Raw genomic sequence first — 19,494 nt, forward strand, 5'->3', positions numbered from 1 at the left:
ACTAATTATACGAGTTTCTCAAAATTTGATAAACCCATTTAAAGTTTTCGCTGCCATTATCAGTCCTCTTCGATCCAATTTTAGTTTGTTTTTGACGGACTCCATTAAATTATTCCTTACTTTCAGCCGAGTTTAACTAATGGAAGTTGTTCCGGTTAGTTAAAGGTCTTTAGAAATGACCCTTCAACATTCGCTCTTTTGAATCCAAGTACACGAAAAATTAACACGTGTAGTTTCTTTAGAGTTTGAAATGAAATGTGTCCTCGTTTCCTCTAGGCGAATTCAATTTATAGCAAAAATACGTTTAATTAATTTCCACGCGAAAACAACCATAAAATGGAAGAAAAATACAAAAAGGCGCTTGATATTTTTCATTGACAATTTTCGTCGCTGCGAACATTAAGCTACAAGCTTGACGCTGGCATCTATGTTTTATTTGAATGCATTCAAATCACGCAATATCAAAGCGTCCTGGTTTATAAAAAATCCTTTCACATGCAGCAGATGATAGCATTAGTATCGCTGTAGTAGAAAAGCTTGAATCCAATGGGTGCCGCTGTAAAATTAAATTTGACAAAGTAAAGATTTTCGAAAACTTTCGCTCGAGACAATCCTGGAAACAGCTCAATAATTTTGGCCAAGACAGCACAGACAAATTGAGCTTTTAACAGCGATTAAAAGCTTCTGTGAGCTTTTACCAAATTTGTACGATTACTTCTTTTACTTTGTTGAGAACTCGATACAAAAACAAACCCAACTGTGTAACACTCATTACAAAGTCAAAAACAGTTTGAGGAGACAAAAATTTTCGTTGCGTCATTGAAATATTTTGCTTGGAAACTTGGCCCAAAGGCTGTTCTCGTTAAGCTGAAAATTATTTCATTCAGTAGGATATTTAATAAAGTTTCAGTAGATGTTTGAACTTTGTTCACATTTTGTATTTGTAAATAACTTTCAGGACGGAACAATTTGTTTGAAAAGTTTTCTAATAATAACCTTTTTATTCGGCTTCCAATGCTTGTTTTTTGTATTACGTAACATTAGCATTATTTTTAAAAGTTTCACAGTTGACAATGTGTTCTGATAATGCAGATATGGTCATTACACGTTGTATACTTATTGTTAATACATAGAATAGAAAATGTAATGAAATAATTAAGGAAATCAATAAAAGTGGTATCAACACAAAAAATATCATGCACGAAACTGTTCTTTAGATTCTAGAAAATTACATAAATTGAGCTTTTTAAACAGTGGAAATGTCACCTTTCCGGTTCTTTTGTCACTTTTTCCAACAATCGATGAAACAAAAATGAACAAAAGTAATAATGAAACAACAAGCCCGGTGTAAATCAATGTTAAAAGATTTTGAAATACGAAAAAATGTACAGAGGGTCGACAAAGACTAATTTAAAATTTACCACTTTTGTTTCGTAATTTATTCATTGCTTAAAATTATGCGATGGATTTTCTCGTACAATTTTTTAATTGAAAGGGAAATTTAAATTTCACATAAAGTTAAACTAAATTCACGTTAAATGAGAAGGTAATTAGAGAGGTTTGGATTTTTTTGAATAAATGATGTAAAAAAGATTTTTGGTTTCGTGTTCTCTCCATGTGTCACAGATCAACAAGAACTAACAATATTACAAAAACTTTATCTTTGTTTACACTTCATATCCTTATTCGTTCGCAACCACTTTATAAACTTCACAAAATACGTGTTTCACTGAGCAATCTCTTTTCATTGCAAATATCATTTTATAAGCTTTTAGTAGTAGCCTCGAATGGGCTTTGTGCATTTGTAAGGTTTATTAAGAGGCGGCGAACTATGATAATTAAGCGTAGCGAACTAAGATCATATCGAAGATTTAAAGATAAGGCTGTGTTGTGAGTTCTTGAATGAGTTGAATGATCAAAGCTTTCCCAAACTACTAGCTATTGCCGTAGGATATTTTACTAAAAAAGGCTGTATTTATCTAAAATACTATCCAACCAACAAACTTCATACCGTGATTCTGTCATAATCTCTTAATTAAGTGCCTCGAGCTCAGACGACGTAATAAAGGCAAATAAGGCACGTGAAGCAAATAGATGCATGTATGACGGCTTAAATATAAAGACAAAGCGGAATTTTTCAGGAAATATAGGCTTTATTAACGCACATAATAAAGGATTAAAAGCTTGTTCATCGCTCTTTGGTTTCGAAATTACGTTATACCTATGTTTTCTGGTCTATTATATTAAAAGTTTATTGTTTTTTTAACTCAGCGCCTCCATTTCAAAAAGCCAGAAATTTATTGCTCCGGCGCATCCACCATTTAGTCCTTCACTATAAAATTTGCACTTTACTGTTTTGTCCTGGAAAACAAATTTTCGTCAAACCATAAAAGAACCATAAAAATTATAGTCAATGATATAAAGTGTTAATAACTCAGCTTTCTCAATTTTTAGCGATAGTGTTTATTTATATTCATTTTAAAACGAAACATAAAACCTTACTTTTGAACACAGCGCGAAAAATATGTTGACTGCATTAAATGTAACTGTAGCGTTGCATTTTTTTGTGATTTACTCATTTTATTTTGTTGGCAACCATAGAAATATGTATTTATTACAAAAGTGTAGTCGTATTCCTTTGGTTTTTGTTCCAGAATTGTGTTTTAATCCTCGTTGCTGACAGTTTAATTGCTTTATGAATTCCGGCTGTTTGGAGTACCACATTGTCGAATAATGACATTTTGATACGAAACTCGGTAAAAGAATTATCAAATTTAATCAATACAAGCGTAGTGGTGAAAATAAAGTTGGTGATAAGTGGCGAGGCTAAACATCACACGCTCAGCTTGAAATTCAGTGGATGGATTGAAAGCTTGAACGCTTTTAAAGTATTTTATAATTTGGGTGCGAGCTTTCAGTCCGGTAGATGAAAAGTTTGCGTGGGGAAGTTTTGGTAGCCTCTATTTGTTTTAGCAGCGTTTAACAAGTTTCTTAAACTCGGCTTTATATTATATGAAAATATGATTTTTGCTCAAATAGAAATTCAGCGAAGCTCATGTTTATTAATGCGATTGAATAAACGTGATTTAATGTTGATTGATGATGAGTTATATAATTCCATTATGTGGATTTGTTTGAGGTTCTGTTTTCTAAAAATCGATAGTTTTGTTGAAAGATCCCTCAATAATAATCTTAGATTACATTAATTATTGCTATTCCAACTTTCCTTTGTTTCCCACAACAGACCTGGAGATAATATAAACTTACTATAGCCACTCTCCCCAATACTGTGTTAACTATCCTTTTGTGCCCTTTCTTAATTCGATTAACCCCAAGATATATTTTAAAACGACACAATAAATAATTTACTTCTAAATAAAAAAAACGCAGAATTGTGCTGAAAATGTACGTTACAGTAAGCGGCTTAATGATGATGAAGACGGGTTTATAATTAATATTCTATTTAAAAATGGTACTACTGCTTCCTTTTAAATTTCCTTTTTTGTCTAGAATTCACCATAAATTTTACTTTGCGCACTTACAAGTTCCAAATAAAACGGAAAACGCGCCATGACATGCAAGTAATTCTGATTAATTAACGGCAAAATCTCATTTTTTAAATTGGCAATGGCTCCAGGCGCATCCGATCAAGTAAACTCACGTCCGGCGCTTCTATTAGCGTATTAAATCATACATTGTTTGAAAAGAACGTTTTTATTTAAGTTTGCACAAAGAATTTTTGAAAGGAAAAGTAATATGGCGGCGCGTAAACGTATTATTTATCGCAGTGTAGTTCTGTAATTCTCCAGATTTCCGCTTCTGCTGCTGTTTTAAATGATTTCACCGATTTATGGCATGAGATAAATTATCTTGTTTAAAGCACTGCATCTTTGGTAATAAACCCGCGTGGAAAAATTTGTCTCCAGAGCCGAAGAGTAGCTATTTGTACTTTTGTTTGAGTAAACACCTATTGATTTTCAAACAAATTACATGTAATAAATTTCGAGAGAAAATCACACACATTTATTTACGGGCAGATAATGCCGAGTGCTCGTAAAATTTGCGAATAAGTTATTTTTCCAAGTTTTTACACACAACCAGTAGCGTTACACTAAATTTAAAATTCACATTTACGATATCTGATTTATACAGTGACATGAAATTACTCTTCTTGAAGTTTCATCCAAATGACCAAAAGCGACGTATGTGAATATTTCACTCATATCTGAAGGGGCAAAATCGTTGATATTAAAGTAGGTGAATTGTTCTTTAGAGATGTTGTGAAGCGTTTAAAACGTTGCGTTGTGCTGGTGTTGATGAAGGCATTCATCAACGCTGGAAAGTTAGTGGATGCGTCCGACGGATAAAAAGCAACTTTTGACATAATATGAGAAACATCTTCCAAATAAAAAAGCAGATGCACCAATTAATTTAATCTGATATACATACAAACTCAACAATACAAGTTATGCATATTTTATTTTTACACACGCATCTAATATTTAGTTGAGGTGACACTAAACTGTTCTAAACCGGACTTTTTTCGGTTTAATAATTTTGATATCATCCATTATTAAGTGCCTGTTCTGTGAGCATACAAGTGTTAAATAAAATATTCAAAAGAATATATCGTGGTAGCTTACTTCCCTATCCACTTTAATAGTGTCATGCAGAATTATTACTTTTTTGTTCCACAGATCAGAGTTCGCTAGAGCTAATCGAATGTAAACTAATAACTTCAGAAGCACCGTTGTTTTATTTTTAAATTTCAGTCTTTAAAAATAAAGTAAACTGTTCAACAGACATGTTATTAAATTGCTTAACAGATTTCGAGTTGCTGTGATTTATTTTGATTCTCTCTAAAACTACTTCATTATAAAACTATAAAAAATTAATGAGAATCGATCACTAATTATAATTATCATGATGTGACAGTTATCAAGGATTAGTTTCAAGCTTATTGAAACTTTAATTTGAAATGCATTAACACTCGGCTATATTTAGAGAAATAATTTATTAGTGTGATTTACTTTCAAAACTAAGATAAAAATTTGATAGCATCGTCGAAAGTTCGTGTCGCATCAAATGACACCTAGTAATTTTCTCGAGCCACTTGGGTAGTTTTGTCTAAAAATTTATTAGGGATTATTGATTGATCGGAAAAAGAGTCACGCCTAATGTAGTGATTACAAACGACATTTTGTAATAAGTAAATTTAGAAATTCGATCTATTTTATTTATTGGTGGTTTTCTCCAACGCGTGCAACAAATTAGAGCAATTTGTGCTATTGTATTCTCATTATTTCTGGCAAATTGAAAATGGGAACTTTTACAAAATAAATGAGGTTATATTATCCGAATGTTTGGAGTGAGTGTTTGAAAGCAAGTAATTTTAGTATGATAAAAAATAGAATGCTTTTCCGGTCCTGGTAAAAATAGTAACAAGTGTTTTACTACTATTCGAAATCGATCAGTGAGTGCTGTGAAAGGTTAAAGAAACGTTTTTTGTCGACCACATTTCAACACAATTAAGAGTTGTCTTTTATAATTTCTCCATTGTTTGTATACTATTAGTGGCATGACGAACTGTTCAAAATATTAGAAATCGATCACATCAAACCGTAAGCGCATCTCATTTCTCGACCCAAATATCACATCATTATCTCTGTGGAGATTTTTAAGTAATTTGCTTTTTTTGAGAGATATTTTCCAATACATTAAGCAATTATAAACGTGGAATATCCCCGCGAAGTTTAGTACTACAGGATTTTATTTCTTTTAGATTTTTGAAAGGAGCTAAAATGAGCGCTGGATTATGGACTGTATAAGTTAAAGCGAACAACATGACAGAAAATTTTAGTAAATTTTATGAAGCAGGTTTCACCCCATTAGTCACACTTTTTCGTCGTAATATACCTCAAAAATGCAGGGTTTAATCCGCTTGTCAGTTGCAACTATAACCACTTAACGACATCAAATATTGATCGTGTGCAGGTGAAAAAAGAGGAAAAGGAAAAGGACACAACCTCTTGAGATGCTCAAAGTGTCGGTTTCTCGCAATTATTCGAAACGTTGCATTCTCTAAATTTAAAAAATAGAGATTGCATCACTTTTTGGCACCACTTCATTTCACAATTAAGAAAATCCAATATTCAATTCATGCCGATAAATTCACATGAAATAACCGTAAAGTGTTTAGCAACTGTATAAATTAATAATGCTTAATCGATTTCCGGATCCGCCAACTGTGATTGTGCATTTTTCGCCTTTAAATTCGTTCAAAATATGATTAATTTTTATATAACCGTGTAACGAAAAAGACTAAAAATTGTCGATACAGCGTTTCCGCTTTATCAAGATTTCAATTTTTTGTTTACTGTTGTCAAGTTCGACATCGATTTAAAGAAGCGTAGAAAGCGTCGTAATTATTGATGGATCTCCCCACATTTGTTTAGGGAAGATTTTAAAACGTTGGAATTTAACTTAACAGATGTTGCCGGTTTTAATCGTTGCTTAAAAAATTTGTTTGTAATAAAATAACTGACTCCTGGGCTAAAACGTAACATGTGGGTTGTACTTAATTACTTGCTTATAGTTATATACACTTGACCGAACAAACAACTAAGTTATTACGCAAAGTGAGTACAAACCATGTTAGGCAAATTCATAAATTGTTATTGACGTTCTGATCCTTATTTTTAATAGAGCTATAAACTACGTAAATCCAGGAAGTGCAGCCGTTTAGTACAATTCTCTCGTCTCATAAACACAATCATTATTTACTGGAGAAGCATGTGTAATAAACAGTTACGTTCTCCTAAATGGAAGTCCTCGTAAACATTCAGAATATCCTACGTTTACATTTATCCACTTAGTGTCTGCAAGGACTACAGCAATTTAAAATAAAATTACGAAAAATTTTAGCCGAAACATCTATAATTGTGAAAGTCAGGAGTCATTATCTCTAACAGTAAGAGTTTCCCTGACTTTAGGCTGGTTAAATTTATGTGCTTGTTCTGTTTCAAACGAACCTTCTTTTCTGGTTTATCTTCGAGGTTCTATTGCTAAAGATCTAACTTTATATCCAGTACTGTTTATATTTTGTGCAAAAATTCGTTTCTCTAAATCCTTCAAAATTCAGCCATTTATATTTTTAGTTTTCTCTGGTTCTTCCATCCAATCATATCGATATAAAATTGAGTAATGTGGACGAAGTTTATTAAATGTTGCTCCAGTCCAGACTAATCATATTTTTATGACCATTAGCTGTATCCAAAAATAGTTACGATCAGATCGAAAAGTCATTGATTAGCTTTTATTTAAACCTGAATTTGATTTCCGAAAATTTGTCGGAAGGCACACGTTCCTATTGATTTTTTCTTTCTCTCTGGATTCCTCATTTTATGGGAACCTTACTTAGGAATGATTAAACTTCGTTATACATTATTCACAAGGAACATCAATAATAATACTAATTTCTAACTGTTGTTTCAACTTTGTCCTCAAAATGGTATTAAATTTACATTTATTGAAAGCAACTCGAATGCGAGTTTTATAGATTTTTCCAGACGTTTTACTCTTAACAAAATCCGAAGGAAAACTCTTAATCTCGTTCTAAGGAACAATGCTATTAAAAATTCATAGAAGAATTAATTACAAGCAACTTTGATTCATAGCACAACGTAAATTAAATTATCTTCTTTATTAGACTTTAGTTATTGGCCATAAAAACACCGGTGCTGTAGTGACTCTTTTAAAGAAGGCAACAATCAGAGGGGCTCCATACTCACTCCGCCATCACCACTAATTATGCAATGACCCATGCGGTTTTAATTTGTTAGTGGCTGGAGATTAACGTTGCTAAGAGCTTTTGCTCCAAATATAGGGATTATAACTAAAGCGAATTAGCTTTTAGATAGTTTGTATAAAGGAGTATTGATTTAGGCGGACTATGCACTTTTTAATTTATGATACATATTCGTGATCTGATTAATTAACCAAATCAATCAATTATTGATCAAACATGGTATACAAATAAACTAGGTAACAAATTTATATTTTGCGTTCGTTTGGTATAAATCGATACGAAGACGATTTTTAATAAAATGCAAGTAAACCGACACTGGTTCGTATTTTATTAAACTAATCGTCGTTTTTTAAAAATTCTTGCTATTAATAATAATATTTTTTGCTCAATTTTATACGAAGGCACCTTACGAAATAAATTGGAAAAATGGTGGATGCGCCGGGTCAGAATATTAAGTTTGGCCTTGAATATTTTTAATCAATCTAGATCATTGAATTTTGGACTATATTGTATTTACGATTTCAAGTTCATATTGCTTTATTGATCTTTCACGTTGTTCACGTAACGTGTCGCGACGTGAGAATTATAAGGTTCTAAGTGATTTTCTGTAAAAATTTAAATTGTCTATTTTGCGATTTTTTTAAATATTTTCTATCATGTATAAAAAAGAGTGAGTTAATATTTTAACAAGCCGAAATGATTTTAATAGATCCTGCCATTTTTTTTAAATAAATGCTTAATAAATTAAAGAGATATCACTATTAACGTGAACGCTGATCAATTTAATGCAAATGTTAGTTAGAACCTTATAGTTCTCAGGTCGCGGTGTATTGATGCTGTTATATACCAATCACGGAATCTACGTAATTCCATAAAATGGCAATAGCAAAGTCAAACGTTTCGATAAGTTAGAAAATTTTTAGCAGATTGACTGATTCCAGAGCAAGATTTTATCAGCTGGAAGCAAAACCACAGCTTCTACTGTAAATACGCACGCACAGACCCAAATTTTATCTTTGAAAATATCGCTTTGAAGCTTACTATGGTAGCAGCTGTTGAATGTAAAGGTTCGTTTATATTTTACCAGCACGATTAGCACACTTTCCGCACGTTCAAACGGCGATTTTTATTACCCGATAACGGAAGTAGATCAAATTTAAATGCCATCAATTCAACCTGGGAAAATAAAATAGTTATAACTCTTGTTTTTATTTCCAAGTTTTCTTTCCCTGAAGGGGTTTCTGAACTAAAAAATGCCAGAACATTACTAAAAGTAATGAATATAAGACTAACGAGGTAGAGCCTCCCACGTTCGATAATTACAAGAACAAAAGTTTAACTCTCTGTGGAAAGGTTTTTTGGTAAACATGCCTTTAACTCAGGGCAATTTTGTCTGGATCAGGTAAACGATTATTAACTGGATGTTAGACGTAAGGAAAATTTTAGTTTCCCTGACCATAATAACAATATCTTGTTTTCGAAAGCAGACATGACAAACAACTAATCCATACATAAATATTATTTCTTGTCTTCTATTTTGTACGTATTACGCCCCAAAACACATCCACTTTTATTTTCAAGATTAATAAATAATTCAGAAATAATCAATATACACCTTTCAGAAAATTAGTTTGTGTTTTAACTTGCGACGTGAGAAACAAAAACGTAATCTGATTGGTAATTACTTTATTTACAATGGTTCGAAAGTGAGGTAATTAAATAGTTCGTCTTCGATTTGAGAACGTTGATTAAACTCAATTTATAAGATATTAATGATTCGGTTCGAAAGGTGAGACTCTATTCTTAGGTGTGTTTGTAATTAGAATTTGAATCTTCGAGAAATCCATTTCTCTCCAGCCGTCGAAATAATAAGATGCTGAAATTCCAAGAGCGACTATCTTTGAAGAAATGGTAGCAATCATAGCAAACAACTGAAGTTATTATGTGAAATAATAAAAAAACCTGTGCGAATTAAGAATAGAATGGGGAGTAATGGTTTTTCTCACGCGAATGTCAAAAGAAGATGAACGATAGACTGCCGAATTCAAATGATTTATAGTCGAATTTTCAGGATTATTCTTATTCACAGCGAAATGCAGTTAATATGTTCTTTCCAACTGATTCAATAAACTTGTGTTTAGCTCCAAGCGAACTGCATAAATAAACTTGTCAACTAAAAATCCCCGCATTCATCGAATAATCAACATTATGGAAATGGAGTTTGAGAAGTTAGCATGACCTCAGTCCCTAAACTCCTCGTTTTGTTTGTTTAATTTTTCAGGTTTGTTTTAGTTTCCATCGATTTTTCGTTAATTTATATTCGGTAGAATTTGCATCGACTTGCAAATGCAGAAAATCCTCCTGTAGCTAAAGGAAAAAGAAAACTTGAAATTTGTTGTTGCATGACCGCCGTCTATAAACTGGAGCTGACAGGTGTTAATCGCGAGGAAATAACTCAAACACCATCTCTTGGGCTGCAAAAAGCCAACCAATAATTTCGCCTTTATATAAACGTTACGACTTCATAATAAATTTTTATGCAGTTGTAAAAACAACTTTTTCTATCGAATGCCGTAAAAAAAGATTACTAGCAAGATAACGTTTTCAACCGAAATGATTTCACTGTTTTTACGGGTTTTTTAATTTAATAACCTCGTCACTCACAGAAAACAACTTGTGTATATTAAAAATTGGTAAAACGAGGAATTTGAAGAGTATTCTTATTGTTACACATTTTTCTTTGTGTAGGATGGTGCACCAGGTGGTCAAATGTTTCCAAATATCGCCAAATTAAAATCGATTTCAAGTGTGAATGCAAAAACTCATGAATAGCAGGTTCTATTTTTACAGAATTTAATTGAAACTGCTTAGGATTTCTCAATACGATGACAGCACGTAAATTGGTCTTATTATTAGACAACTTTCATTTAATTGTATATCACTGGCATTGTCCCTCGTTGAATTCAAGGAAATTTTAGGAAACACGTTGTTTTATATTAGCGTCGCTTGTGACATTCCCTCCTCGAAGAATGAAATATCATCTGTAATTATTTCAACTCTGCGCTAACATGGAACGTTAGACTCGTTTGTGTAATTTTACTGTGATAAAGTGGTCGCGGATTTGAAAAGAACTAATATTATATTAAAGAGAGCACAATTAATCGAGTCTCATTACGCTTAAACGAAAACTCTACTGTAAAATATAGATTACATCAATCAAGGCTGCCACTTTGTAATCGCAACAATTAGCTAGTTTAAAAGTGCTTAATGTAACGTAGTTCAGATTGAAGCCGAAGTAAAAAACCGGACTATTTTGTACAGTGGATCCCAGTTAATTGGACGGACTATTTCAGCCCCAAAACTGTTTTTATTTATTCTCGCTGCGAATTGGTTTGAAAGATGAAACGTGGACTCTTAACAAATACGAGAGGACTATCTGCTTCTATTTAAAGTCAGGTTATTAAATTGGTAGTTGAGTGATGGTAGGCTAACAGATGGCGGCAATCACGTTTCTAACTGCCCGGATATTGAATCTTTAATGTAGAGATTAAGTCTGAAATAATTAGTGTGATTAAGATGACACACATGTTGCTTTTCGGCAGTATCCTCTAAATCCCTTTGATGTGTTGGCTATAACAGTAACAGTAACAATTTATGTCCCAAAAACCTTGAATCCAATTATTGATAAAAGCCACTTTTATGTCCGGATTAGCAACGGTGCAGCAATTTTTACTTCAATGATATTAAATTTCACGTTATAATTTTCAAGCTTAATTAACATCTGAGACAAAGACTTGCTGATCTTTAAAAGTTTGAAACCTCTTTTAGGACGCACAAATTAAAATATAGACGAACTACTAATTAAAAAACAACGGTGCAACATTTATTTATATGGTAATATCGAACGACAGTATCAAAAGCGCCAAATTTGCAATATTTATGGTTTTAATTAAAATTCACGAAGGGCAAAGTTTAATATATTTGTTCTAATTTCGAAACACAAAGAGATACACGTTGTTTATATTGCTTCCAAAGGGCGAATGAGTCATGAAAACAAAACAAATTAAAATAAAACTTTTTCTATTATTTCCTTCTTTTTTATATCATCTTGAACGGGAGAACACCTGTGTCAACAAAAGCAATATGTTTTACTATTTAAATTGATTTGAGGACGATTGATTAGTGCGCGTTACGTAAATTTGTCAATATCACGTTTGCTTAAAATCGTTTCAATACCAATCTAATAAATTCTAGTTTTTGAGTCAATAATTTCATACATGCATGTGACTAGAATACTAAAAGCTAGTTTATGTAACATAATTAATGTAATTATCAATGCCACCTTATCGGGTTCGTGTAATTTACCATTGTCCTTTGTTGAAAATGTCCTAAGTCGATGATTGCGTGATTAGATCAATGATGTAGAATTGTGCAATTTTTGAGTTGTTAAAATGACGCTAGCATCCAAAAATAAATGTTTTTTGTAACAATTTGATTAAATTTTCTGCCACTGTCATAACAAAGATTTTTAACATTGTCCAGTTTCTCCTAATACATTTTATTACTTTCCATTAAATGACAGCACACAATATTGCGTGACAATAGATACTGCGATTATAAACATATTTATCGCATATCTAAAACGGTTAGCTTTTACACCCATTTCACTTTCCTGTTACTAGCAATCAGGCGGAGTTATGAAGAAAACTTCAATAATTTTTATTTTTCAATTAGACACATAAGGTTGTTTATACGTGAGAGTTCAAAAGGCTACACGAGTTGTTTTGAGTTTATTGAAATATTTCATAGCTGAAGTAACAACGATTTTTTACAGACTTGCAAATTTGCAAAATCTTTTGTCAAATTTAGACGTGCCCTGAAGATAATGGCGTTGTTACATTAAAAAGATTAAAACATGTTACAAGTTCATAACAGATTACCCTCGAGACAACACGTGATAATTTTAGATTCATACACCGGAAAATTCACTTTGGGAAATATCTAGATTTAATATGTAATTTCAGGTTTGTAGAACTGTAAATTTCTTGTTTGTGTATTAATTAGAGTATCACCGAGTCGCATTCGAAATAAAAATCAATACAGCAATAATTATTTTACCGACAACAATAGTGCCCAGTTTTGTCAAGTTATTTAATTTCACGTCCTCGTAATAACAAAACCAGAACTTGAGAGATCAAGTAGAATCCCAAAGTTATGTTTTACTTCGAAAACGTGCGTTCAAGTAACTGCACATTTCCTAATGGATCTCGGCGATTGTTTGATATTTAGAGGCTTTCGTAGTTTCGAGATTATTTTGAGCAGCTGTCAAAACTGAACATTTCGATAGAGAACGTAATCTGTTTTTTTCTTTCTAATATGAAACAAGCAATCTATTTAATTGATATAGTTTTTCAGGAATCTATTGCGGACTTGGAAGATGGATGACTTTTTACCTTGCTTTAGCAAATTGGAAGAGAAAAACTTTCTACTCGTTCCAACAATGTTGACTATAGAATGTTAATTAAATTCTTTAATAAAAACTTTGTTCACATAATTTTGACTGCATTTGTGGAAAATATTAAAATCTCGAGCAAATTCAGCGTTCATAATACTGCTTAGAATTGCTCTTAAAAGTTCGTTTCACGGATTTTTATTATCTATGAAAAATAGTAGCATCTGTTGCACAGATTATTCCAATTAAGATTTTAATTAAGATTATAATGAGTGCACAGTTGGGTTAATTTGTAACTCATATGAATATCTAAAAATGCAATGCTCAAATTACGACATAGTGGGATTATAATATGTATGGGGTGGATTATAAAATAATTAAATGCAAATTAAAGATAAAATCCAGAATTAAAATCCAAATAAATCGGCGCCCGTCGACAAAACCGATTCTTGTGTGTTATTGTTTGTTGTATTATTTTAGGAAATCCACAATGTAAATACGAACAAAAAGGTAAAGAAAAGCTTAAAGGTAATAAATCGAATAAAGGGAAACTTCTCAACTCCCCCAAAAACCCGGCGCATCCACCATTTTTCAGTTTACAAGTTACGTTTCTTCTAAAGTGCAAAGAATTTTGCAGAATGAAAGAAACCTAATTAATAAATAAATACATGAAAGAACAGACGTTCGTCGGAATGCGTCGTCCAAAAACTTGGAACAGCATTTTGTTTTCTGTGATTCTTGTAAGCTTGTTGTATTACTTTAGTAAATCCACAAGATTTAAGGCTATTTGACGTATATACGAACCACAAAACGGTAAATAAGGGTTTAAAGGGAACAAATGGAATAAAAGGAGACTACATAGGTCAACTATGCAATCATGCATGGATCAAATATTCCACAGAACGCTGAATCCCCTCTACGTTGTTTCTAGTGAAGTTTCTATTTCTGACCCTTATTGAAATTCACCTGTAATTAAAACAATGCAACATTTGTATGGTTTGAATAGCTTTCATATCACGTTTAATAAATTTAACGTGTAATTTAACCCATTGCATGTTATTAGACCTCAAACTCCCAGAAACGGATTTTCAACACAAAGCAATGGCAATCATTATTAATTAAAGTGAATTGTTATTTACCACTTGCATATTTTATATTGTAGAGTCTACAATATTCCAGTCCGGCTATCTAATATTAAACTCAAATGAAATAAATTGGGAGCATATATTTTTGCTTGATTTAATTTAATGAAGAGAATAAAATTAATTAAATTTTATAATAGTGGCATTTCACCTTGTTGGTAAAAATATTCGTTGTTTTGTTTGTCATATATTCATTACAAAAACATTTTGAGAATGGAAATTGAATGTGGCATGGAGCTTGGACGAATGATCAAAAAACACCTCAAGGAGATGAAGGCAATTAATGTATTTCTCTTGAACTGGTAGAGCAGGTCTAGAAGGAACTCTTGAACATAAAAAGAAAATCCCGTATTGATTTTCTCTTAAGTTACTGGTCGAAATAACCGGAAAATTTGCATGAAAACTTGGGTTAATAAGCAATATTTTGTAAAATTTGAAATTGTTAGCGATATTTAGTTCTCTACGTTTGATGTAGCACGTTTATTCGTGTCACTGCTTTGAAGTGAGTGAGATCTTTGTTTGAACAACTCACGAGGAGTATCGAGGATAGAAAATAACACATATTGAACTGTCATCGTTGCGTGGATGTTCTGTCAGTGGATTTCAAACCAGATACGCCATAATTACACAGACACTTTTTGATCAAGCGTTTATTAAAACTGGAAACTAATAAATCTCGTTGGAAATGATTTTCATTGTCATACGTAGAAACAATGTTACACTAAAAAGCGCAATCTTTTGATCAACCATGCGATGACAGTAATTCTACTGTCTTCTCGATATTTACAGCAAAACAAAGGCAAACCGTCACATAAAATGAATCCTTTAACGAGAAGGATCAAGTTTGTCGCAATCAAACTAAACAAATTCAAGGTAGTTTTATTTTAAAAGGATCTTCTCTTCCGGTAATCTCAGCTACAAATTAGGTAATAAAATAGCCTTCTCGATTGCTATCTATTTCTTTAAATATCCTGTTCCTCAAAATAAAATTACGCTTCAGTTCGCGCAGTTATCGTCAAATGATTGCGACATATTATCCTTTCAGGACCTTCGTCCTTTTTTACGACATTGAACGAACTCTCTCCTTGACATTTGCAACATTCTTATGTTGAACAAGAAATGCAAAATGTAAAAATCGGTAAGTTGTGTTTTATGACAATCGAGTGATCTACACTTTTTGTAAAAAAACTTCGGAATTTCCAATGAAATTTCAACGAGTTGCCCGAGATTGTTCAATTTAATATTGAACTTTCAGCTCGGTCGTAATAGCAACTTTCCCTTCTATTGTATAAATCTCGTATAAAGAAAACGGATGGACACTTTAAAATTGATTGCGTTCGATCGACAGAAGCTTAGTACAGTACACCTGTACACTTAATAGACGATGTAATTTTTTATGAATGCAACACATGATGCCTCCAACTAAATCACAAAAATAACACCACCTTAATTACATAAATTAATGGAGTCCATAATTTGATACAGGGTGACTCGCAAGCCTAAAGCTAAACTTTCAGCAGCGGTGTCAATCAAAGAGGGAAAGTCTACAGTACAGAATTTCCAAACTTCAAAGTAAACCGAAAGAAACGACGTGCTTGAGTTAACTAAATTTGATGCCTGTTTTTGCGAAAACTTACTGCGATTTTTCATTAGTTTGAATTCGAGGCTCGCTGCAATGACACCGTTTAATGGTTTACATTTAATTTATGTCGTGCCAACGGACACCACATTCGTGGCCACTGTTTTTGTTAATTAAATTTGTTGTTCAAATTGGTTTGAATAGCACATGCCACAAAGCAAAATGAATAGTGACATCAGGAATCTAGATTTATGATTATTGATCAAAAGATTCCAATCGAGTTCATGAAAACTAGATGACCATAATTATGTCCGGGAGCTAATTTAAACATGATTCAACACCGCATTACTCAACTTTCAGCTTGAAACTGCTTTTAGTTTTGAAACTGTAATAAAATTACCTCTATTTATAACTATATTGTAAAAACTAAAAATTGTCTGGAGGAGAATCTTTGTAATGTAGTGAGCAACCGGGCCGAACTGCATTGACTGCGATTTTTGTGGTGGTTGCCAAAGCATTTTAACGATCTCTTTATGTGCACAAAAGATGTCATTGTCGCCTTGACCGTTCCTATTACGAATTTATGCGTGAGAGTTGTAACAAGAAAATAAATAACGGTGAAGGTTGCAATATTTTTGATTGGCTGCTTGCTTGAAGTACGGGTCATTTGGACTTTGTGATAATTGGTGTGGTGACTTTGGCGAAGCCGTTGGGTAAGCGAGGGTCAATCGAACCCTTTACCTTTATTCTGAGAAAGTCATAAAACATTTTCGCACAAGTTGCTTTAATGCTTATTTGGCACGAATTGAGATACGTGATATAGGATTTATGTTTTCATCGTAATCTATCTGTTTCCAGTTAAGCCATACCAAAGCTCGATTCAATAAACTACTTTGCTAATTGATAACTGTGGTTTGAATTTGGTATATTTGTTGAAATCTATACTCAATATTGAATTGTTGTAAGATAAGTTGAAATGTTACTTAAAATCTTGTTCGTAGTAACGCGTTGAATAATGCACAATTCAAAGTGGGACTTGATGTTTAAATTATATAATTAATCTGCAATTTTCAGCACAAATCCATCTTAAAGAGACCGCAGTAGTAATTCTATGAAGGAAAACGGATTATTCCGCAATAAAAATTAATATGTGTCGAGCGAAGTTCGAGCGCGGATTCTCCTCATCAAGTACTTAGAATTACCATTCATTATTACCTTTAATTATTCAGTCGGAAATGATCCTAAAATCTAGAAGCAGTAATTTTGATGAAAATCTTATTTTATTCGAATAATAATATAATTCCACTTGAGATATACCGATCTCGCTAGGCGTCCATTAATCAGAACCGCAAATTTTCCTTAGTTCAGCAAACTGGTTACAAAATTCAAAGTTCTTAATACCTCTCTCACACCCATGCCATGAAATCATTAAATGGCTATTTAATACGACTAAATCGAAGTCTGAAAACTCGCATTATCTTAAAATGCACGTAGCTTTGTAGATAAAATATAAATATTAATTAAGATGTTCAGACGTGCATCACGCTGGATAAAGCTAATTGAAACACATTCCAGTTTAAGTGAAAAAGTATACACAATAAAAGCAAGGGAATGAAATACCTACGTTAATAGATTTTTTCGAGTTTCATTACAGTCTGGGATTATAAACAAAGTGGAACTTGATAAAACTTACTGAAGTAACGATTTAAGAGAAACATTTTTACACGATTGTAGATATTACTAAACATTCGAGCACAACGTAATATGTTTATGACAGAAAAATTTCATTTAATATAAGGTAGAGTTTTTTAATATAAACACGGCTACGTTTCTTTCACAATATTAAACAATATTTTGCTGAAGGCTGAGGTTAAATTTTGTAATAAAAATTCTAAAACGCACTGTTATTGTGAATGATATGCATGACAGTATAATTAGTTAACAGAAATAAATAAACAAGAACCTTCGTTAAAAGCGTGTTAAAATGGTAATTATTGTTTCTGATACCACTTGCCCGAAAGTGGACGAAGGGTCTCTGTCAAGATCAATTAAAGCTATTCCAACACAAGGCCTTTGTAAATATTATTGCTTAATTGAATTGATAGTATGCATACGGAATTATCGCTTAATTTCGGCGATAATCGAATAACACAGTCCTTTAAGGCCGGACAATTGCTCAGTTTGCTTATAATTTATACCCTCATAGCTTATGCTTTCACAGTGAATTTTTGAATAGTGAACGCTGTATTTTATATTGACATTGTAATAACACCAAGCGTAAAACCTCGAAGATGAAATCTTTTCTTGGCGTCTCTATCAAATTTCGATCACCCATATAATATGTCGACATAAATTGTAAATGTGTTTTCAAATAACTCCATCAACCTTTTTGTCCACTCGATAAAGTTTATCGTCGAAGCCAAAAATTCGATACGTTTAATTTTCTTTCGACGTGAGAATTATTTGTTATTTGTAAACCATCGCTTCACTTGTTGCGTTAGGTAAAATTTTACAACTCGCCACAATTCTACATTTGATTAACATCAAACGAATCAGTCTAGAGATGTAATTTCGAATGCATGAATAATAAACCTGAAATAGTAATGTATCTTGTTTAAGTTTTAAAGTGACAACAAACAACGATATATGGTCTGTTTCATATTCCAGTAGTGCCAACAACGATATATCTTTGTTCGGAAACGGAAAAGTTTGCTCAAATTGTGATGGTATTCACAAGTGGTAATGTAATGTATCTCGTTAGATGTTTACTTCTCGTGTTCCTAAACTATTTATTTTCATTTTCACATTAGTGAAAATCAACTTAAAGAATTTGTATTTTTCCGGGCAATTTTTGGTGGAAATGTTTATGACTTTACCGGGGACTACAATTGAAGCGTTGAATAAAAAAAGAAAAGAAATAGCTCCTGTAGTAAATTTGCAGACAAAGAACTGGTTTATATAATGGTCTGCATTAGCGAACGATGAGATGAGAAGATGAGCGACTCTGTAACATGCAAGATAAACGTATTCCTGTTGGAATAATCAGGCTGTCTCGGTGTCGAGAAATCGGGTCATACACTTAGGCAGATTATTCCTCTTTGTTTTGTGTAAGTCATTTCAATATCTCAACAGCAATTCGATGAAAAGAAAGTGCATTTACATGAAATTTAATCGACGAATTTGTTGGTTCGGGCACGATACAAACGATTCTATTTAATTTCACTTACAACTGTATTTTTAACTTTAGTTGTTTGTTTCAGTTTACATCGGCGTAAATGGATCGAAAAGTCTCACTTTCAAATTGATCGACTAAGTTGGTGAGTACGTTAAATTGAGAAACTTTTACAAAATGGAACGACATTAAGCTTCACATATCTTTGTATTACTCGCGTCATTTGGTTTCAAAGTACTAAACTTTATGTTTTTAATTGAATAAATCTCACACTGTCATACATTTTGTAATAAAATCTGGGAACGAAAATGTGAAAAAGGTGTTTCAAGCAGTTTCAATTTC

General features: G+C 32.4%; 1 protein-coding gene across 4 annotated transcripts in view; it reads left to right on the top strand.

Moving 5' to 3' along the window:
- Window positions 1–19,494, top strand: part of mGluR (metabotropic Glutamate Receptor) — a 45,277-nt gene that overhangs the window by 287 nt on the left and 25,496 nt on the right. For 2 of the 4 annotated variants that reach the window (XM_088047296.1, XM_088047299.1), the window contains exon 2: window positions 19,241–19,297. The gene's annotated coding sequence lies outside the window, so the exon portion shown is untranslated. Of the gene's footprint in view, window positions 1–16,605; window positions 16,694–18,969; window positions 19,088–19,240; window positions 19,298–19,494 lie in introns of those variants that run through there. The other 2 variants (XM_088047298.1, XM_088047297.1) reach the window with 2 other exon arrangements.

This window comes from Gnatocerus cornutus, chromosome 10 (genome assembly GCF_029298725.1).
Source record: "Gnatocerus cornutus isolate USDA-ARS CGAHR chromosome 10, icGnaCorn1.1, whole genome shotgun sequence".
Lineage (NCBI taxonomy): Eukaryota > Metazoa > Arthropoda > Insecta > Coleoptera > Tenebrionidae > Gnatocerus > Gnatocerus cornutus.